This window comes from Pongo abelii, chromosome 10 (genome assembly GCF_028885655.2).
Source record: "Pongo abelii isolate AG06213 chromosome 10, NHGRI_mPonAbe1-v2.0_pri, whole genome shotgun sequence".
In the NCBI taxonomy this organism is placed as follows: Eukaryota; Metazoa; Chordata; class Mammalia; order Primates; family Hominidae; genus Pongo; species Pongo abelii.
Genome location: NC_071995.2, coordinates 29,333,947 through 29,357,892, shown reverse-complemented (window position 1 = coordinate 29,357,892; position 23,946 = coordinate 29,333,947). Strand labels below are relative to the sequence as shown.

Here is a 23,946-nt window from a genome sequence, read left to right as displayed (position 1 = left end):
CCTGAATTTGTGTTAACAACTCTGGGGAAACACATTGAACTCAATATATAGTCTATAACAGGAACCCCATAACTTAAAAGAAGTATTGGTTTCATGTCCCTCCTAGTCTCATACCCAAAATGGTCTTCATCTCTGTTTATCTCATAGAAGCCTGAAAATCTTACCCGGACTGGTCACTTCATGGTCCTGAGCACTTGATTGGCTTCCAACTCCAAAATGCTTTGAACTGGACTCGGTTCTGTATTCCCGTTTCATTTTTATCCTGTCATGTCATGTCATGGAAACAAAAAAGGGCTTCAATAGCCAAGGCAATGCTAAGCAAAAAGAACAAAGATGGAGGCATCATGTTACCTGACTGCAAACTATACTACAGGGCTACAGTAACCAAACAGCATGGTCCTACCCATAGGTCCTATGGGTAGTAAAATAACATACAGCTGAAATTATTATTTCAGCTGTATATTCTGTATGGCTTTGTCTGACAACTCAGTCACAACTTCCAAGTTTATTCTACTGACAATAATAAATTAACAGCCACTTTTGAGCTTTTGTTTTTCTCCCCTTTGGAATTCATGTCTTTCTTTTCTATTATGAAACCTTTAAGATGAAATCTTGCAGAAATTGACTTGATTAATTTATAGAGCACTACATGACTTTACATTGCACCTCTCACATTGTTGGGTTCATTCAGTAGTTATACATTTAATATAACACTGATTTGTAGCCAAAGCATCTAGAAGCATATGTCATATAAAAAGGGGCAGAGAGTTTGCAAGGACTAGAAAAAAATACTTGTCATTATTTCAACACTTGGTGATATCTAAGAATTCCAGGTATTTGATGAACATAGGAATATTTTAATGACCACGTAATTAGAACAACAATAATTATGGTTCATTGAGCATTTACTCCAGTGCAAAATAAGATTCACTGAGCTCTCACCATGTGCCAGGGACTCTGCAAAGTACTTTATATGTGTTTTCATTTTATCTAGTCATTATAGAACCCATGGAGTGACAGGTTTCATAATTTTCTGACATTCTTGGTGTCAGGGGAAGAAAAGGAGAACTCTTAAGGCAGAAACATATATGTATTAAACACCAGTGTGACACCTAGCTCTGGGAATAATTAACAGCTATTAAATAAAGTGTCTCTTGAATAATTTGGGGTGTTTTGACTTTCATGTGTTAATCAGCAACAGACATTATATGCATATTGGAAGACATGCTACTGTGAAACCATTTTAATCTTCACTTTCAAGTTTCAGGCCTGCTACTGTTTGAATGTACCCCCCAAAAGTACATGTGTTGACATTTTAATCCACAATGCAACAGTCTTGACAGGTTGGACTTTTAAGAGGTGATTAGGTCATTAGGGCTTTGCCCTTATACATAGATTAAGGTCATTATCATGGGAATGGATTAGTTACTGTGGCAGTGAACTCCTGATACAACAGTAGGTTCTACCCTCACACTTGCATCTGTTTCCTGCCTTCAGCCATGGGAGGACCCCCACCAGATGCTGGTGCTGTGCTCTGAGGCCTTCTAGCCTCCAGAACTGTGAGCCAAATTAACTTCTGTTCTTTATAAACAACAGTCTGTGGTATTCTGTTATACAGCAGAAAACAGACTAAGACAAGGCCCTATAAGAGTTAAAGGAGAACTCAGTCGTGTTTATAGTCACAAGCAATCCTACCATGTGTCACTTCACACAATGGTCCCAATATTGCTGCCAAGCTGAGAGACCATCTATTGACCATTCATTTCCATCCTGAGGTGACAGAATGGCTGCCAAGCCAAAGGGAATGGAGTGGAAAGAGCGAGTAAATCCATACAATGCCACCTTGTTCTTGTTACCCTCCCACCACCCCTACTTGCTAAAGTAGTATCACCAGCACTTCCATTTTACCTATTCCCTTCCCTCAGCTCTGTCTTCCCCAGATCATTTTCCACTTCCATCCAGAAATAATCAAGAAAAGTTATCATGTATGTGGTAGGTGAATGTCTTTCTTCCTTTGTATATACAAAGTCAAACAAAGGTTTGTAGAGAGAAGCTAAACAAAGTTTACAAACTTTTTCGAAAGCAAACCAGGTTGAGAGGATGGTAGAGGGAGAGAAATCATGGCATCTGCTACCCAGAGGGACCGAGGAGCAAAGTCTTCACTGGCAATTCTGGAGCTGAAACAGGGCAGCTGACATGAGGATAAATCTTCATCATCAAATAAGCTCCCCAATTCATAATGTGGCTCACAGATGGGTTTTAATAACAAGGCTAAGCCATCTGGTAGCTTCCTATTTTAGCTAATTATTCTTGGTGACTAAGTGCTAAGCTCTTAAAATCGTTGTTCAATTTTTTTTTTGCCACCCTCCCTCTATATTTTTGTTTCCTGGGGTAAATCCCTGCCCTAGTTACTTTTCTGGGGGAAAGTCTGGCTTATCTACTATTCTTAGCAGAAAAGTCCCTCAATACTTACTTTAGCACTCTGGTTCTGTAAGTGTTCCAACAAAATACACTACCATAAACAGCAGAGTTAATTAAGCGCCCACCCTGGAAGTCTAGGGGTGTGGCCCAAAGCAGCTCTCACTAGCAGTCTTGTATTAGACCTTAACATTTCACACCAGGTTTGCTTTTTGCCTTCTTATTATATATGTGCCTTATTTGAATATGAAAAATGATTCAATTATCATTGAGTAAAATTGAATCTCCAGGAAGATGCATCAAATTATGATGTGTCATTTTATACCATTTATAAAGCTGTCACATTGAAAAAGTGGAATTAAGGAAAAAGATTTCAGGAATGTAGGGAATAACAGAAGAGAGCAGCCCTTGTTAGGTGCTGATAAGTAGATAAGTGAATTCCTGAAGAAATAATTACTGGATCTACGAAGCAGCCTAAAACTGAAAAACATCATTGGTAAATTAGACTGGCCAGAGGCCTTGGCCCCTAAGGCTTCATTCAACCTTAGGGATTACCTTCATCCTCTCCCAGCCCCAGGCCCTGAGAGCCGCTTGGGGCCAACCTGTTTCTTCAGTCCAGAAAAGAATGAGATAAAGGGGACATAGGCTCCAGATACTCCAAACTATAATCGAAGTGCAGTGGCCTGATCTTGGCTCACTGCAACCTCCACCTCTCGGGCTCAAGGGATTCTCCTGCCTCAGCCTCCAAGTAGCTGGGATTACAGGCATGTGCCACCATGCCCAGCTAATTTCTGTATTTTTAGTAGAGATGGGGTTTTGCCATGTTGGCCAGGCTGGTCTCAAACTCCTGACCTCAAGTGATCCACCCGCCTTGGTCTCCCAAAGTGCTAGGATTACAGGCGTGAGCCATTGCGCTCAGCCCAGAGCCTGAGTTTCACAGCATGGCTAATATTGATTCAAATCCCAGCTTTTTCTTTCAGAAACGATGTAACTTTGGGCACAATTGTTTCAGTTTCCTCAGTGATAAAGGTGTAATGCTTATCTCATAGGACTCTTAAAGACTAACTGAGGTTAAACATTTAATAGGTGCACATAGTTGGTGCTTTTAAAATGATAAAAAGATTTCTTGATTTAGGTAGTGTACAATGATTTACAAAGAAAATAAGCCCTTCTATTTCATATAACTAATCTAATACTTTAAATGAGCTCCCTCCCACACTGCTGGGGGTAGACTGAAATGAAGAGAAATGAAGAGCACACATTTGTCCAGTGACCGTAACTTTTGCCTTTTAGGAGTCTTGGATGTGTGTTTAGCCTGTTGGTTTTAACTGCTGCCCATTGCAGAACGTCTGGTCAGTCCCTGAAACAGTCACGCTGGAGGCCACTGAGGGACGACGGCTGCCGAGCCTGCGATCTGTACCCTGCTAAGTGGGCCTGATCAATGAGCAGCAAGGCTGTGTCTCCTTGAAGCAAGCTCCCTCTGCATGTGAATGTCTCCATGCCAGAGTTCAAAATGGACAGTGAGATGAAGCAGCTTCTCTTATTTTGACCTTTCCTTGAATCTCTCTAAATGCACCCTTGATCGTTAACATTCAAGACTTGCTTTTCCAAGTTGTCTCTCCTTCCCTCCACACCCATCAGGGCTGAATGGGGAGACTCTCACCCACTTTCCTGCGGCCTCTTCCATGAGGCTCTTGAGCGCTATCCAGCCCTGGCTTATAGTACCTTAAAAGTCAAACTCTATGTAGACATGTAGCTACATCATGGGGGTTTAGGAAATTTAAAAACATTTCCTCTCTAGATAAATTCTAGATTTCAAGACTATTGTCTTGCTGTGGTCTCAAAAATTCTGTTCCACTTGTCAAACGCTGGATATAGACTCTGCATTCTTGCGTTAATAATCCCAAACCTCCCTAATATAAATGGACGTCTCTGGCAAAACAGAGAGAAATACAAACAAGAAAAGCACACTGATAGATTTTAAAATATATATTATCCTCATGCGTTATTTCTTTTTCCAGAAAGGCAGTGTTTTATTCGGTAAGGAGGTTTCATAGCACTATATTATCAATACCGTGTTTTGTGTGGTGGGAGTTAAACTGGGTTTTATGGGCTGGCCTAGGAGTGTAACCATTATAAATAACATGATTTCTATGGGAAAATTTCTTGAGAGAGCCTAATAACTGACTTCCAAATGAATTTTTGGAACATAGATGATTTGTAAGTTGAGAATGAACAGTATTCCACTTTAAAACCAAAAACTTCCCTGAGTTACACAAAATGTAACCTAAGGAGGATGATTATCTTGGACTACAAAAATTAATATTTCTAGTTTCTCTGTTTTTATAACTTACTTCCTTAGCTTTTTAGCACAAATATAATAGATCAGAGAGGCCAAATTTGAACTATAAACTAGAGGCTGTGGTGAATTAAATATATTTGCTTTGTTCTGCAGATGTTAAACACAATTCCCACAAAATTTGAAAGGTGGAGTTAATTCTGACTTCGATGAATCTAATGAGCATCTGTTTTGATTTTTCTAACCATTGATCTTATTTTCTTTTAACTTGATACTGTATGGTTTACACAAGTCCATGTGATAATTGCAAATAGCCAAAGGTGAAGTCATTCCAGAACCCCCCAAAACAGTTTTTTTTTCTTAAAATGTCAAATCTTTGAAGATATTTAACAATTTAATATGAGTGCAGCATATGTGACACATAAATACATTTACATTTATTTCTATAAATGTGTCTACACATAAATACATAACTAAATAAAGATTGAGATATTTCTTTCTATAAAAGAAAGATGTTTCTTTAACAAGGATATAGAAAATTATGAAACTCCATGTTATGAGCTGAATTGTCTTCTTCCAAAATTCATATGTTAAACTCCTAACCCAGCGTACTTCATAATGAGACCACATTTGGAAATAGGGTCTTAAATAGGTAATTAATTTAAAATGAGGTCATTAAGATGGGCCCTAATTCAATATGACTGGTGCTCTTACATGAAGAGGAAGTCTAGACACAGCCACATGTACAGAGGGAAAACAACATGAAGACAAAGGAAGAAGACAACCATCTACAAGCCAAGGAGAGCAGCCTCAGATGAAACCAGCCCTGATGATACCTTGATCTCCGACTTCTCACCTCCAACATTCTGAGACAATAAACTGCTGTGGCGTAAGCCCCTCAGACTATGGTACTTTGTTACGGCAGCCCTAGCAAATCAACATGCTCCATAACCTAAAATTATGCCAAGAGGTATAAAATACAATTAAGGTTATTTGTTCTGCAGATGTTGAAAAAATCTGCACAATAGATATTTTATACTATATTAATAGATTGTAGGTTTTCAAATTAGGTTACATAGTGATATTTTGGAGTTCTGCAAATGCCTTAATTTAAATTTTACTCTAAGCTATATTTTAAATGTTTTAAAAATATATGTAAACATTCCAATGTATTAGGTATCAAAATTCAGTCCATTGCAGGCTTTCGTTTCACTAACTTGCACTGCCCTGTTATACCATCATTGTGTAGCTCTCAGAACAATGCTTCTCCTAACATCACTGTGTGTATATTTTAATTATCTGAAAATATCATCAGAACTACTGCAGTTTTGCAATAGTATTTTTAAAAATAGCGTCCTGCCTAAAACGTCTATGTTTGGTAGTAATTCTTTAACTTTATCCCATTAAATAAAGATTAATGGATTATCAAAATAAATCACATATCTTTATAAGAAAACCTGGAAAAGCAGTAGGAAGAAACATTCCCATAATCTTGCCTCTTGGTGATACTAGTGATTTTCTCTGTAATTTCTTGTTTGACAATTTTGTTTTTGTTTTGAGACAGAGTCTCACTCTGTCGCCCAGGCTGGAGTGCAGTGGCATAACCTCAGCTCATTGCAACCTCTGCCTCTCGGGTTCAAGTGAGTCTCCTGCCTCAGCCTCCCTAGTAGCTGGGATTACGGGTACATGCCACCATGCCCGGCCAATTTTTGTATTTTAGTAGAGATGGGGTTTCACTATGTTGGCCAGGCTGATCTTGAACCCCTGACCTCAAGTGATCTGCCTGCCTCAGCCTCCCAAAGTGCTGGAATTACAGGCATGAGCCACAACGCCCAGCGACAATTTTTTTTATCGTTAGAGTATTAAGACATGCATATACTGATAATTAAAACTAAAAATATATAATTTCTGGGAGTAAAGTTAATATGTAATATGCTTATTAAGAAACATTCTGAAAATGTAGAAAGTAGCAAAGAAGAAAATAAAAATAACTTAGAATTATAAACACCCACATGTAAATGCAGTCCTGCATGTACATCTGCTTATTACATAAAGTTTTGGGCATGCTCTTTCTGTGCAGATCGTTGAGTAGACGTATGCCACATTCAAATACATGTCAAATAAGGCTCTGGTGTGTGTGTGCGGTGCATGCCCTTACGTATAATAATCAATTATATAAAAAGAAGAGACTACCGTGACATGCTGAGTCATGGTGACATCATGTTAAAGACAGCTTTGGCACATACTGTAAGCTCCCTGTATGATTTATGTATGTAGCATAAGAAAAGCAAGCAGTTGATACGTATTATTAGCAGCTAAATTTTCAAACAAAAATGTCCTAGTAATCCTCTTTCAAACGTTTATATCAGTTTAACTAAAGAGAATCTTAAGGTTGCAAGGGAAGCTGCTTTAAAAAAACTAATACTATTTGCATCTCAAGATTTCCTCAATACAAACGATAACTGGATGTTGATGCAAATTTGCAGTAATTATCTATAAGCCTTTGTGTCAATGTTTTTGTTCTTAATGTATAGTCCCATGACTATCCTTAATTGACTTTATAGTAAGGAAATATTTTACACTAGTTAAACACAGGTTTCGTGCTATCATTTCAACCTTAGATTTAATTTAAAACAAAAAAAAATGTGAAAACCACTGACATAGAGGAATAAGTAAAGGAACTAGGATCTTTAGTCTAGAGAAGAAAAAGTTAAAGCGGGACATGTAAGTAGCCTTCACATATCTGAAAGAAGTTTGCTTCAGAAAGTAGGAGAGTGAATTGATGACGTTGCAGACGGGCAAATCTTAGCACAATACAATCTAAGGAAGAACTTTGTCATGATTACTCCTTTCTGCAAGTAAAGGGTTGCCTTGTGGGCTCCCAAGAACCCCATCATGGGAGATATTCAAGTAAAGTTTGGGTCTTTAAGGAGATTGTGTGAGAGTCCTCCTTGGGAAAACCATTAGCTCCAATTCAGAGCTCAGAATTTCTTTCTGCTCTTGGAGAAGAAAGAAAGCCTGTTGGCCCTCTCTTTTAGGGATTTAAAAGAAAACCTGTAAATTTTCTGTACTCTTAATCATGTAAACCAGAAGATTAAAGTCACAGATAGCCAGAATGCTCCACCTGATACAGCAGAGTTCTATGGCACAGAGCAACTTTATAAAAGCTCTCTCCTTAGATAGGGATAAAGTGGTGCTTGGAAACACTAAGCTTCAGAAATTGGGGTTTGCAAGTAGGAAAAACAAGAGAAGGGATTCAAGAAATTACAACCTGAAGGGGGGAAATAATAATTTTGAGTTGACTTACATAAGAACACTTTACATGCTCAGGCTTATACAACTAAAAAGGGAAGCAGGGAAGCCCTGTCAATGAGGATGCTCCCAAGCCTACCCTAATATTAATGGCTTATTCAAGCTCTTGAATATTTACTTCGGGAAAAAGTTGAGGCATGCCCATTGCAAACTGTGACTTACTGTTGAAGTCATCCATGACAGGCAATATAACACGATCATTAGCAGTGTACCCTCTGAAGCCTGACTTCCTGGATTCAGAGCCTGGTCCTACCTAGAGAGAGACCAACTCATCCCAGTTTGCCAAGGACTTAGCCAGTCTTAACTCTGGGAGTTTCATATTTTGAGAGCCCTCTCCAACCTCAAGCAAACTAGAGGAGTTCACTGTTGTAGCTCTACAACTGGCCAGTTGGGAGAACTTGTATAAGGTCCCTAAATTCTGTGGGAGCAATAAATATACCTACCTCATAGAGTGGCTCCGAGGATAAAATGAGTAATAAATATAAATTGTGTAGAACATGGTCACTCAGTAAACAGAAGTGGTTTTTAGTATCTGTGATCTGTTCAGTCAGCAATGTGACCTTAAGTAACATGAAAGTTCTAGTGTGTGTTTACATGCAACTATTTAAAACAGGCCCCCTCCCTGTTTTCATCATGGTCCTACTAATAGCCCAATTACTAGCCATTAAAAAAAAAAGGATGCTCTCCATCATTTAAATCCATAGACTTAAATCCGCATATAAACTTCACGTACATTGCTTAAATCCACTGATCAGAAGACTATACTCCAGGAATTTCAGGAAAGTGCTTCATGTGTAGAAGATACAATGGGTCTCAGAATCACCTGAAACAGCCCTGAGTAGGATATTGGAGGATGGGGAAAAGGGAGCAGAAATGATAGATTATTCAGCAGGATGAATCAGAGTGATGATGCAGATCCATGCAAATGCTAACAGCAGAGACACACTAAGGAAAAGTCCTGGGAATAATGCAGTGATCGGTTTCATCATTTATACCACGTTTGATATTCAACATGAAAAGAAAAAATGTAAAATGTAGAGTATTTACTCCTAACTACCACTGGGCAAGGACATTCCTTTACCACCTAAAAAGTACCTTCATGATATATGGGGGAGAGACTGACAGTGGGAGACCACATCTTGCCAGAATCATCAAGGGTATCTCATTTGCTTTGAAGTGACACCACCAGACCCACAGCCACCATGCCACTATTTCTACTTTAACTAAAGTGGGCTGGATGATCTTTGAGTGTCCTCAGGGAAAAAAAATTTAAAAAGTAGGGGAGAGAGTTTGCTGATTCAGAGCTTAAAAAGTTAGTAACAGTCACTAAAATAAAGCAGGTTAGGACAGGTTGCTGAAGACCCAAATGTGTGTGGACAAGATCCCATAAAGCACATTTCCTGGAGGCCTGGATCCTGCTTCCTGCCTTCTAAGCAGCTGGTGTGGGGTGTGTGGGGCAGGGGTGTTATGTTCCCAAGCATCCCCCCTACCACCAATCCTTCTCAGACAGGAAGTTTGCAAGTTGCTAGGCTTTGAAAGTATTGTTCCTTGAGATGATCCAGAGGTAACAGACCACATCAATTTTGTTCTTTCACGGAGTAATTCTATTTATTCACCCTGGAGATGGGTTTAGACAAAAGAAAACCTTAGTCAACTGGAGCCTGACTTACTACAACCATCAATTAACATTTTCCTTTTCATTTAGCTTCCACGAGAAATGAAGTGAATCACAAGAAAGTCATTTGACATTAGGGATTCATCTTTTTAACCAACCAGTTCCCAGGTCTAACCAGGTATTTGCAAGTATTCTTTTCTGACTCATCTTGTATATCTTTTATATTTACTATCAAATTAAAAATGTGAATTTATGCTCAGATCAGTGATCCTGTAGCATAAAATGGCGTGAAATATCCAGAATGATTTCTACTAAAAGGTTTTTACTTACCTTGCAATCAGAGTGTACTAGCCTTTCAGAATAGGGAGGAACCTTAGAGATAGCGTGCGTGCTTCTCACCTGGTTCATGCCCCTTCACCTTCCAGGCTGTCCTGGTTTGAACAACAAATTATTTGCTTGCCACACAGACCATCTATCTCAGTGCTTTTAAGACAATGTTAGCCGCAAAATCCTTTTTTCAAACTAAATCTTACGCAGCGCTCTAATACATAAATAGGGTGACTGGACATCCCAGTTTGACCAGAACAGCAGAGGGGTTTTAGAATTAAGGACTTTAAGGCAAGAATTGGGACAGTCCCGGGTAAAACAGGTAGGTCAGTCACCCAGTTACAGACTACACAAAAGCTCTGTTTTGTCAGTGTAATTATATTTTCAAAATACTCATTTATTATTAAGTCAATCAATGAAAAAATAAGGCCATTTTAATAACCACAAAAAAAGAATGATATTGAGAATGATGGTAGCATTCTTATATAAGCCTCAGCATCCAGCTAGTTTTTTAACTCATTTTGGTTTCATAGTACTGGGGAAATTGATTCACATGAAGTAGTCGTGAATGATAGCTTGTTGCTGATATTTTAGCAGTCCCCTTTATAAGCTCAGAATTCTTTCTAATTAGACCAACCAAGAGGCTTGTAAGAAGAAAAGCAGGCTGGGCACAGTGGCTCACGCCTGTAATCTCAGCACTTTGGGAGGCCGAGGTGGGGGAATCACGAGGTCAGGAGATTGAGACCATCCTGGCCAACACGGTAAAATCCCATCTCTACTAAAAATACAAAAATTAGCCAGGCGTGGTGGCATGTGCCTGTAGTCCCAGCTACTCAGGAGGCTGAGGCAGGAGAATCGCTTGAAGCTGGGAGGCAGAGGTTGCAGTGAGCCAAGATCATGCCACTGCACTCCAGCCTGGTGACAGAGTGAGACTGCATCTCAAAAAAAAAAAAAAAAAAAAAAAAAAAAAAAAGCAGGGTGTTTTCATGTCAAATCACTAACCATATCTAACATATTCTTTATGACAAATGCAAAAGTCATATAAGAAGTACAAAACTTATGAAGGGCATAAAAACTCTATTATATGACATACATATGTGTATGTGGTATGTGACATGCTAGTGGCCCACTTTTTATTGCTCAACTCTCCCAACATCAGATATTAAAGCACCTAAGCCTGTCTGGTTTTCTTGCCATTTAATTAAGGCTCTCACATCTGTTCTACAATAGTGTAGTGTATTGTCCTGTACAATTCTGCACTGGGGATACATGTGTAGGCCTGAATTGTAAGAAACACCAGCACTCTTAATCAATATTAATACATTTGCAAGAAAATGTGGCAGAAGAAACTTTGTCCCATGTCTAGACAAAGCAAAGTTAAACAAGTAGCACAAATTGAAAAGTTGTCAGTGTGTTGCATGCTGACATGTAGCATATCTTTGCTTGTTATTTTTAATAATCAACACACTTTAAAATGATATTCCAATTATGTCTTTGCAGAACTGGGTTTCAGAAAGTGCAAAAGTAGTGACGATAGGGAACACTTCTCTTTTTTTTTTTTTTTTTTTTTTTCGAGACGGAGTCTCGGTCTGTCGCCCAGGCTGGAGTGCAGTGGCGCCATATCAGCTTGCTACAAGCTCCGCCTCCCGGGTTCACGCCATTCTCCTGCCTCAGCCTCCCGAGTAGCTGGGACTACAGGCCAGTGCCACCATGCCCGGCTAATTTTTTGTATCTTTAGTAGAGATGGGGTTTCACTGTGTTAGCCAGGATGGTCTCCATCTCCTGACCTCGTGATCTGCCCGCCTTGGCCTCCCAAAGTGCTGGGATTACAGGCGTGAGCCACCGCGCCTGGCCAACACTTCTCTTTTTTTATTATTTTTTATTTTAAGTTCAGAGGTACATGTGGAGGATGTGCCAGTTCGTTACATAGGTAAATGTGTGCCATGGTGGTTTGCAGCACAAATCATCCCATCACCTAGGTATTAAGCCCAGCATCCATTAGCTATTCTTTTTGATGCTCTCCCTCCTCCCCAGAGTCCACCCTCTGACAAGCCCCAGTGGGTGTTGTTCCCCACCATGTGTCCATGTGTTCTCATCATTCAGCTCTCACTTATAAATGAGAACATGTGACATCTGGTTTTCTATTCCTGCGTTAGTTTGCTGAGGATAGTGGCCTCAGCTTCATCCATGTGCCTGCAAAGGACATGATCTCATTCCTTTTTATGCCTGCATGGTACTCCACAGTGTATAAGTACCACATTTTCTTTATCCAGGCTACCACTGATGGACATTTAGGTTGATTCCATGTCTTTGCTATTGTGAATAATGCTGCAATGAACATACACATGCATAATGAATAAGCTTCATAAAAGAATAATTTATATTCCTTTGGGTACATATCCAGTAATGGGATTGCTGGGTCAAATGGTATTTCTGCCTCCAGGTCTTTGAGGAATTGCCACATTGTCTTCCACAGTGGTTGAACTAATGCACACTCCCACCAATGGGAACGCTTCTTTATGTAGCATTTATTGGATGTCAGGCTCTAAATATTAACTCATTTAGTCCTCACAACAATCTATGGGATAGGCTTTAAACCTATTCAACCAAAACTGCAGTGCTGGGCTAAGTGATTTGCTGAAGGTCACAAAGCTGTGAAATAACACTGCCAGACTTGAGCTTACACAAGCTGGATCCAGGTCTGTGTTCATAGTCACCAAACTTGACACTACACTCACCTCGGTATAAAAACCCTGCTCCAATGTGTTTTATAGACTAGGAAACCTGCTCCTGAAAAGTTATGGGACTAGACTAAGCCCATGAAATTTGTAAATGGCAGAAGGTCAGGAACCTGCCTTCCCAAAGCCCACTTCAAAGTCCTCTCTCCCACACCTGGGCATCCCTCAGGGTGCTCTATCTAACCCACGTGTACAGACATCAATAACAGATTTCAGTTCTGCGCTCCCTGTGCCCTGCCTCTGGGTAGCAAAGGTTTTTCTAATGCGTGGGGTATTGCTTTATGAGCATTTGCTCAGCAGGACACACGGATGCACACTCCACAGCCCCAACGGACAGTTAGGGAGTAAGTGAATAAGGTCCTGATTCCATTAAAAGAATAAAGAGAGCCTCTTTCCTTGTACAGATTATCTCAGCTATAAAGGATCTAAGGATCTGTTTACAATTACACAAATGTTGCCTGTTTTGTTCCAGACAGGGCTCTTTAAAACATCATAAGCAAGCCGCAAGAGCCCAGAGGGTGGCCCCATTTCTCCCTGAGTATTAAACAACTCTGTGAGCTTCCAGAGTACAAGAGGGACTCCTTTCATCAGTAGCTACAGAGAAAAAAACATCTACAAGTTTGGTGCATATGACTGAATTACAGTTCGAATATACCCCAAAAAACAGACTGATGGAAAATCACAACTGCCTTTACACATGCATGTAATTCTCTCCTTAATTGATGTGTTACTAAAATTTGATTTAAGACTAGATACGATACTTTCATTTCTAATACTTTCTGAAGAAACATCACAAATAGAGAGATCCCCAAACTATCTTCTTTCCAAATGCATTCAGTCCCTGTTAGGTGAAATACTACATATTTGCAATCAAAAAGAGAAAATGATATTGTACAATATATTGCCTTCAAAATAGCAGAGGTACTGTATATTTAAAACTATACTTTATAAATAGACTTTAAAAATAAACACATATAGTAATTTCTGGAACATATTGAGACATTGTAACTAAACAATGTTGAAAGCATAATTAAATAACTGTTCTTAGTTATCTTTAATCGTAATGCCTGTGGGAAAACCAGATTTAATTACAGAAGACAAGACAGTAGGTAGCAGTAGTAGTGCTGAAAGGAGCTTCTGGGCACTTTCAAGAGCTGAGAATAGGAGAGTGAGTTGGTTCTCCGTGTCTATTTTTACTTCTAAACAGAGGTTCTCCTTTTCTTTCTTGTTGGAGGCAAATCAGCCAGGATGGTCATTTGCTGCCTTGCACTGCCTTCTCCAGCACGCTCCCTCCTTCACCGTGGCTCCAGTCCCCACCAGCTGTTAGTGAGGTCACATGCTGGCCATGGTGAGGCAGGGTGGCCTCGCACAGACACATCTCATGACACTTTCAGAGGCTGCAGATGCCTGCTCGGAGTCTTGTTCTAGGGCCAGAGGTTATAGCACTAACTGGGGGCTGGAGAGGGGCCACAGTGCTGCCTGCACGACCGCTGGCCCTGACCATGTTGGCCCCACCCACCGCCTCACCCCTTAGGCAGTATCCACAGTCAGTGGACAAGAATGTTCTATCTTTATATTTTCAGGGTAAGAAGACAGGTATTAAAAAAAAATCCACCCTCAATAAAAAGCAACGGTTCTTGCTCCACAGAAGAAAAATATGAGAAAAACATAGGCACTGAGTGTAGATTTCATAAAGAGAGTAGACTAACTTCCATGACCCGAGACCCAGAACAAATCCTCCGACTCACACACTTAGTTTGATGATCCTTCTGTTCAATGTGGCTTCTTCTAGGAAGCGGCCTTGCCCCTCTGTGTCAGATAAGGGCCCTCTCAACTTCTCACTTGGTACCTAATCATAGTTTCCCTCAATCTGTCTCAGAACCCCAACCTGCTCGTCCTCCTCACTGGACCCTGGAATGTGGTGGTTAGGAGAATGCACTTTAGATCCAGCATAATCTGAACTCTGGTCTGCCCATCCGAGCTGGTCTGACCTTCTATTAAATCTCAATTCCTTTATCTGTAAAATGAGGAGACGCATAATTTCTTACCTTATAGGTTTATTGTTACTAATATATTATAATAGTTATTTAAGTTCCTGGAATAATTATTTAAGTTCCTGGCTATATCATCAGCTCCCATCATGGTGTTCAGCCCAGAGAGTGTGTTCAATAAATATTAATTAATTGAATCAACGAACAATGCTCAGCTAAGGAAGGGAAGATAGCACCAGATATGGAAGGAGGTCTTCACCCAGGCAGCTGCTGCTAAGAAACAGTTAAGTTGCCCCGAAGGTTTTCTGAGAACTTGATGCTTCCTCTGATTTTAAGGATGATAAGTGGTCCCTGCTATTTCAAGGGTGGCAGGGCACCCTTGCTCTGTGAAGTGCCGTTTCACAAACAGGCTACCATCTGCCGCAATGATAAAAACATTTGGCATTGAATTTGCTGTGGTTGTCAGTATTGACGTGCCTGATATTTAGAACACTTACTTTTTTATGGAGCTGATTTGGGAGCACAGAAAGCTTCTGGGAAAACTGCCCTACATAGCTGCCCTTTACAGGCAGAACAGCTGTGCCGCAGTTTTACTGTTCTGAGGCTGAGAATAGGGAATTAAAGAATCCTAACAGCCAGGCTCCATTTGAGAGCCCTCGTAGGATGCTATTCCAGGGCAGTGCACACCCCATCTGCCCCTAGCTTTCCAGCTTTGTTTTGATTTTAGTTCTTAATATTGCACGTCAATGTTAAGTTTTTAAATGTTAAGTTTTAACTTTTTAAAGTACCATAGTGGATATACATCTCGGTTCACGAGTCTGACGTGCAAGAAAGATGTTTCCTTGAGTATTTTTTCCTATTAACAACTTCATTTCTACTTAGAGTTCCTATTTCTTGGAAGTCGCAGAAATTTGATTATTTGTTCAGTCTGAATCCTTTTTCTCAAGGGTTGCAATGGAAGATTCCAGGATTCAACAATGTCAAGCTGGTGTGGAGTCTGGGATGTGCCTGGTTCTCCATGCGTCTGTCTTTGCCGAGTCATCTGTGGGCCCTCAGGCATGGATCCTCCAGCTCACTTGGCCACTTCCGGTGCCACCCTTTGGAGGAGGGGAATGATTCTGTGGTTTTCTGGCTAGGGTAGAGTGTGGGATTCTCAGTGAGGCTGTCTATGGCCTTGTTTGCCAAGGCTCACTGCAGAGCCATTTCCTTTCTAAAGCTGTGTGGCCTCCGGGGGTGGGGGTCCAGGCACATGTCCTTTAGAGAAGGTGAGTTTTAGAGCTCACCTGTCAAGGAGGCTGTGCGGGCCCTGCTGTCGAGGACCACTGCCTCAATACCCCCACCCTTGCCCCATCTTTCCTGGGGTCAATCCAGGTGACAATCTGGAGAATCCTAATATTCACCAAGCTCTCAACAATTTAGATAATTCCGGAGTCCTTGCCATTCCCCTAAGGCTGGCAGGCATTCCCCTAAGGCTGCCATTCCCCTAAGGCTGGGGTTTTGAAACAGAGAGAGAGAGAGACTTCCTTTTTTCTCTCCTTTGTGCTCTGCCACATTCTTGTCCTGTGGCCAGGAGAACAGGCCGGGAGTAGGAAGAGAAAAGTGGAAATTGTGGAGGGCAGATGGAGAAGGGAGGTGGGCATCTGTTAATATTTCAAAAATGATCTAGCCACAGTACACTCATTGGTCTCATTTAACTGTCACAACAGCTGTGTGAGTAGAAGACCTCACTTCTCAGGCGAGGAAGCTGAGACTTAGAAAGGCTACGTCATCTGTTCAGTGCCAGTCTGGCACTGTTTTGTTTTTTATTGGGAAGGTGGCGGAACGGAAACCCAGTCTCCACACCCCACACGCAGTGCTCTTTCTGCCACACACTGCGCTCCAGGCGAACTGGACTCCTCGCTGTCTTCATTCACAGCTTCTTCCTGCATATCTTTGCGCCTTTCTCCATGCTCTGGAATGTTCCCCTCGCCATCACCACCTGTCAGAGTCCTCCCCATCATACATTCCAGGAGGCTTTTCTCGTCACTTGGGGCAGCAGTGACTTCTCCCTCCAAAACCTTTGGACAGCGGCTCCCCTTATGCTTCCTCTGCTATGCTGCTCTGTCAGGGTCATGTGTGCTCAGATCTTATTGCACCCACAATTTTTTTTGACAGAGTCTGGCTCTGTCGCCCAGGCTGGAGTGCAGTGGTGCAATCTCAGCTCACTGCAGCCTCTGCTTCCTAGGTTCAAGTGATTCTCATGCCTCAGCCTCCCAAGTAGCTGGGATTACAGGCATGTGCCACCATGCCTGGCTAATTTCTGTATTTTTGTTAATAGTAGAGAGGAGGCTTTGCCATGTTGGCCAGGCTGGTCTTGAATGCCTGGCCTCAAGTGATCCGCCTGCCTCGGCCTCCCAAAGTGCTGGAATTACAGGTGTGAGCCACCACACCTGCCCCTAGACTGCAAGTTCTTTGAACCCAGGAACCCTATCTTATTTTATTTAAAAGAATGAACAAATGAATGGATGGGTGGGTGAGTGGAAATAGGTGCTCCATGACTCCAAAGAGAAAGAAAGAGTCTTGGCAGCCTTACATCTCAAGTCAGGCCATAGGATGAGCTCTCGAATTACAGGGCAAGACGGAAGGGAAGAAGCTCTGTGAACTAGTTGGCTAGTCTAGAAGAATGATGGCAGCATATGTATTGAAGAGAAGAGAAAAAAACAGAATCATGGACAGTCAAAAAAGGTCTTCACCCTAGACAGGATGGTCCTTCCAAGTGAGAAGTGTTCATATGTCTACCACTGCTTATTCTTCCTGGATTCTCTGTCCACATAAATGCAGAAATAACAGGGCCTGAGCATGAGCTGATGTGAAATAATCACCTCGCAGGGTCATTTTGAGGAAAACAGTGTAATAATATTATTACACTAGCTTCCACTTACTGGGGGTCTATGGTCTACCATGCTTATGCTTAAGATTGTGAAAAAGGCCAGGCACAGTGACTCATGCCTCTAATCCAGGCACTTTGGGAGGCTGAGGCGTGAGGATGGTTTGAGGCCAGGAGTTCAAGACCAGCCTGGGCAACATAGCAAAACCCCATCTCTACAAAAAATACAAAAATTAGCCTGGCATGTTGGTGTGTGCCTGTAGTCCCAGATACTCAGGAGACTGAGGCAAGAGGATCACCTAAGCCTGGAAGATTGAGACTGCAGTGAGCCGTGATTGCACCACTGCACTCCAACCTGGGCAACAGAGCAAGACCCTGTCTCAAAAAAAAAGGATTGTGAAAGAAAAAATTCTCAATTTCACTTATCAACAGTTAAAGATTTAAAAATAGCTATTAGGGGCTGCTTTAATGACTTCTAAGCATCAGCATGGAAGAAGATGTTCAAAATAAAAACAGGGAAAATTTGAATTTGTGAGAGTGGAAGGAGGCATACAGATATTTTCTAAGTGGCCTGCAGAGAGACTTCGTGGTTACCCTGTAGGAAGACTAAAGAAAATAAGTAGTTGGTTGCTAAGCACCATCTTTCCATCAGCATACCTCCACACTCAATGACATCATACAAAACAAGATTCATTCTAATGAGCCATGAACTAAAGGCTTGTCTGAGGGAAGTTCATCCCAGATGCCTAGCATATCAGGAATTTATTTAGCCAACTGGTAGGTGGTTGATCAACTTAAACCATGGTTACAACCAGATGTATACAACCACATGCTATATCAGAAAAGGTAACTCTTAACTGGTTAATTATAATCTAATTTCTCCTTTTCTTTTAAATGCAGTACTAGGTAATAATTTTTAAAAGGTACACAAAGCTTATGCTAGGGCTTTTCTTTCCACAATTTAAAGAGGGAATAGACTATGACAGGGAGAACATTTTAGATAAATAAATGATGTGTGTAAATTTCCCCGATTTGTTTTAATCTTCTTCATACACGCTATCCAGCAGTCCATCCCACCTGTCCCAAAGGGTGGGACAGGCTGCAGGCTACATTCTCCCACCTTTCATGGTGTCTTGCCTTGGTAATTGCTGTTCCCTTAAAATAGAACAACAAAATCAATGCTATGTGGGCAACTGACAATGAGGAATCTCTCATATTTCCCAGAACGAAGAAAATCTTAGCCATAAGGGTAAGATTGTGTTGAGCCAGATACTATGTCAAGCATTGAAAATATAAAAACGCAAACATTAGTAAATAAGCTACAGCCCCATTTTTCCCAGGTGGCCTCTAAAATGCACCTCCCCTACCCCCTACAGTGATCTCCACCTCCTGGTATTCATGCCTTTGTGTAATTTCCTGGTTTTGAGCATGAGCTGGACCTAGTGACTCACTTCTAATGAACAGAATAAGTCGAAAATGATGAGCTGTCACTTCCAAGATTAGATGGCAAAAAAATCTGTGGCTTCTGGCTTTGGCCTCCCCTCTCACTCTCCTACTGGCTTGTTCTGAGGGAAGTGAGCTGCCATGTTGTGAGCTGCCCTACAGAGGGGCCCATGTGGCAAGGAACTGATGTCTCCAGTCAACAGCAGCAAGGGCCTGATGCCTGCCAACAGTCACTTGAGCGAGCTTGGAAGTGTATCCTCCCCAGTTGAACTCTAAGATGACTGCAGCCCTGGCGAATATCTTAATTGAAGCCTTGTGAGAAACCCTGAGCCACAGTGATAGAGTTTGGATGTGTGTCCCCACCCGAATCTCACGTTGAAATGTAATCCCCAGTGTTGGAGGTGGGGCCTGGTGGGAAGTGATTGGCTCATGGGGGCAGATTTCTCATGAATGATTTAGCACCATCCCCTTGGTGCTGTCCTCATGATAGTGAGTGTGTTCTCATGATATCTGGTCATTTAAAAGTGTGTGGCACCTCCCCTCCCACTCTCTTGCTCTTGCTTTCCCCAGGTGACGTGCAAGCTCCAGCTTTGCCTTCTGCCATGATTGTAAGCTTTCAGAGGCCTCCCCAGAAGTAGATGCCAGTTTTAGGCTTTTTGTACAGCCTATGAAACTATGAACCAATTAAACCTATCTTCTTATAAATGACCCAGTCTCAGATATTTCTTTATAGCAATGCAAGAACAGACTAATACACACAGGTACCCAAATAATCTGCATCCAGGTTTCTGATCCACAGAAACTAAGAAAATAAATGTTAGTTGTTTGAAGCCACCAAGTTTTGGGGTAATCTGTTCTGCAGCAATAGCTAACTAATGGGGTAATAGTTATAGAAACAAAGAGTAACCAGCATCCACAATGTCTTTATTATGTGTCAGAAACTGGACTAGATGTTTAACATGCATCATTTCATTTATTTCTCACAATGCTATGAGATATTATTGTTATCCCCATCTTACAGGTAAGAAAACTGAGACATAAAGAGGTTGCTTGACTTATTCAAGGTTGCACTGCTAATAAATGGAAGAGCTAGGACTGAAGCCCATGTCTGATTAAGAGTCCTTGCTCCAAAATCAATGAATACCTCCTCCCAGGCACATGCAATGAGCTTCATGCAACAGAGAAAGTATATAATTCCCCAGGTAACCAAGGGAGAGAGTCAGGCATTAATGCCTGAAGGCTTTAGAGAAGTTTTTGTGTTTATGTTGGGTCTAGAAGAATAAGAAGCTGATCAGACCTCTAAAAATCGAAAGTCCATTATAAGACTTGCCTAAGCAGACTATCATGTGCAAAGGCATATGAGGTAGAAAAAGCTCTTCAAATTTCAGAACTTCTGGCATAAAGTTCAAAGCTATGGGAGACAAGGCTATGTAAATAAATAAGGCTAGATTGCAAAAGGGTTTTCTCCTGTTAAAAACACCAACTTTTAATTGGGTTACTCTTCCTTTATCTTTCAGCTCTTAAATATAAATGAGATATTAATTCAAAATCATGTCCAAAAAAACACAATTTAAATTTCCAGATCATGTAAGTTAGGCTTGCAATTGACCAGAATTTTTATTTGAAGTTTTAGATTCGGATTACAATAGAGACAGTTCTAAGAAATATTAACTTTTTCCTTTAGTGGTCTATGACAAGTAAATACATAACGAACAGAGCTTACTGTTTGTCAACATGACTAATTCTGTAAATATTATCTCAGCCTCTATGATTTCATTGATTTAACGTCAGGTGTGTGGTTTCATCTATCTCAACAAGCTGCAGATCTATTGTGTCTTACTTGGGAAATCTGTGGCCTTGGGTACTGAAAAGAAAACACTCGCAACATTGAACTCTCATTTATTGAGGCAGTAGCTTTTATTGTAGAAAAATATAAAATTGCAACTGATATTTGTGATGTCAAACATTAAGTTTCTATACACCCAAATACATCTCAGGTAATTTAAAGAATTCTATTATCTTACAGGAGAAAAACAATCAGAAATGCTAATATTTAACAGAATTGTAGAGGAACAATAACTGATTCAACTTTAAAACATAAAGAAAATAAAAACAAATGTATAGAGCTTTTAAAATATAAAAGTAGCCTGGGCAACATAGGGAGACCCCCTCTCTACAAGAAATTTAAAAATTAGCTGGGTGTGGTGGCACGTGCCTGTGGTCCCAGCTACTTGGGAAGTGGGAGGATCATTTGGGTGGAGAGGTCAAGGATACAGTGAGCCGTGACCATGCCACTACCCTCCAGCCTGGGTGGCAGAGTGAAACTCAGTTTCAAAAAGTAAAATATAAAGATATTATGCTGTAATTTGAAAATAGGAGAGCAACATGTTGCAGCAGTCATTTCCATTAAATAGGATAGAAGGTTAATATGTATAAAGAACTCCTGAAATCTATACAGAGAACCCCAATAAGCAAATAAGCAGTCATAGTCATTCCCAAAATACCTATTATATTCCAGATGCTTTGTTCATTCTCTCATTTAATTTTTTCAAAAATCACGCAATGTCTTGATTGTTATTCTAGTCTTGCTGCTGAGAAAATTGTAGCTTAGCAAGATTAAGTAACTCACCCAAGCTTAGTTAGTGGCAGAGGCATCTTTTAAATGGGACTCCAAGGTCTGTATTTTGTCTGCCATGTCATTCCATGTAATTGAAAGCATGAAGATCACGAACAGACTCTATATAGCTTCTGTACTGTATTATCCTCAAATATAACCTAAGTAAATTAAAGCAACTTGCAGGTAAAGGTTAAGCATTGTAAAATATCTTTAGATTTAATGATAACACAAATATTGATATATGTTTGATAATGGAAGGAAGGAGTAAATCTTTTACCACATCAACATTGTGATTTGCTAAAACCTAACTGGAAAGAAATTTGACAAACACTTTATAAAAAAATTATTTGGGACTGTCCGAACATCACATTCACCGAAGCCTTTCCTGGTATCTCCGTGCGCAAACAGAATTATGTACCTTTCCTCTGTACCTTGAAAATATTGACCTCTATGTCCCCAATCCATCACATGTGACTGAAACACACAAAGAATTTCTTCATAAGTATTTATTGACTAAATGAAGAAATAATTCCTTAGAAGTGAAAAAATATATACACATGGAGACATTCATTGCAGCATTCTATACAATTGTAGAATGATAAAAACAAAACCAAAATGGTTAAAGGACATTATAACAACATGACTGATTATTTCATAGTCTAAAAACAATTTAATATGTGGTCACCAGTGAAACTCAAAGAATATTTAGCCATTATAGAAAAATAAAAGTTGAATACAAAATGTAGTGCGATTGATCTAATGTTAAAATGTGTTTGTATAGGACAAAGACTGCAAGTTAATATACTTAAAAGTTGCCAGGTGCAGTGGCTCATGCCTATAATCCCAGCACTTTGGGAGGCCAAGGCGGGAGGATTGCTTGAGCCCAGAAATTCAAGACCAGCCTTGGCAACATGGTGAACTCTCTTCTCTACAAAAAAAAAAAACATATATATATAAATATATATATATATATATGCTTTTTAAAAAATCTGGGCATTGTGGCACATGCCTGTGGTCCCAGCTACTTGGGAGACTAAGGCAGGAGGATTCCCTTGAGCCAAGGAAGTTGAGACTGCAGTGAGCCGAGATGGCACCACTGCACTCCAGCCTGGGCAACAAAGCAACATGCTGTCTCCAAAATAATAAAATTACAAATAAAGTAAAAGTTAATGGTTATCTTAGAGTGGTGGGATAAGGTTTTCTTTAATCATTTCTCACAATTTGCTTTAAGGTGATTATTAAATTACTTATGTTCATCTCAAAAATGACTAAAATTGCTCTTAAGATTATTTGGAGGCCAAGAAATTATTGTGTTATCAAAACTTTCCGTCTTGACCATTAAGAAGTTCAGAGCTACCATAACTTTCCTTAGCTGTTTGTTTCTGATATAATTATTTTCCCCACCTTGGTCTCTGTTAATACTTAGTTCTTACTTTTATTTTTCTTTTAGTGGTTTGAGGAATTTATATCTGTGCTTTCTAAGCTGCTTCAAATCATTTTTGCAAGTAGGAGGATTATAAATAAATAACAATAAAGATTGTCATGTAATAAGTAAGTTATATATAATACTAAGACATTATTCAAGGAATTAAGCACTAGAACACTGTATTAGGAATTAGACATCTAGACATCAGATGTCTAGAAAACCAACTGAATGCTAATGAAAGCTAACTCCTTCACACTTCCAACCTTCATCTCCCCTTCTCTTCCAAAGAACTAACACCCTTACACAAAAGTCTACTGCATTACTTCTCCATGACGTCTTTTTATTTTAAACTTGTACCAGCAGTGACTACCTCAGCACAGTATGTGCTGTTAGTATTAATGTGCTGCTGAACTATATGGCATCATCTGCTTCCACTGGGACATCACCTCTCCGTTCCTTCCATGCCACCACCCTCCTCCTCCCCCACAAGCTCTTTTTCTTTCAGGATGTGATCTGTACTTTAATCCTTCTTGCTCCATTGTAATGCTTTGTATTTTTAGCTGTTTTGTCATTTACTAAAAGCAAGAGTCATATAACTCAGTTGTTCATTTTATAAGCAATTCCACTCACAGAACAAAATTGCTCATTTTAACACAGCCCTTGGAGTTAACCAAGGTAAGAATACATGAGAATTAGTTGTATCTGGCTTTCTTTTAAGGTTTTATTAACATCATTTTCCATGTAGACTCTTTTGACATGCTATCTAAATAAAACCAGCCTTAAATCGTATAGGAAGAGACTAGTTCAGGTAGGGTATCAAAAAACTAATTGTCTGCATTTACTAAATCAGATAAAATGACCTTGAATGCCTATGGCCGTTATCAACCCTGCCTT

At 40.2% G+C, this 23,946-nt stretch overlaps 1 long non-coding RNA gene across 2 annotated transcripts in view; it reads left to right on the top strand.

Moving 5' to 3' along the window:
- LOC134759442 (uncharacterized) overlaps window positions 1-23,946 on the top strand; it is a 223,481-nt gene that overhangs the window by 158,139 nt on the left and 41,396 nt on the right. The window contains exon 3 of one of the 2 annotated variants that reach the window (XR_010135641.1): window positions 3,712-5,217. The exons of the other annotated variant lie outside the window; for it this stretch is intronic. This is a non-coding gene — a long non-coding RNA (uncharacterized LOC134759442). Of the gene's footprint in view, window positions 1-3,711; window positions 5,218-23,946 lie in introns of those variants that run through there. 2 annotated transcript variants of the gene reach the window in all.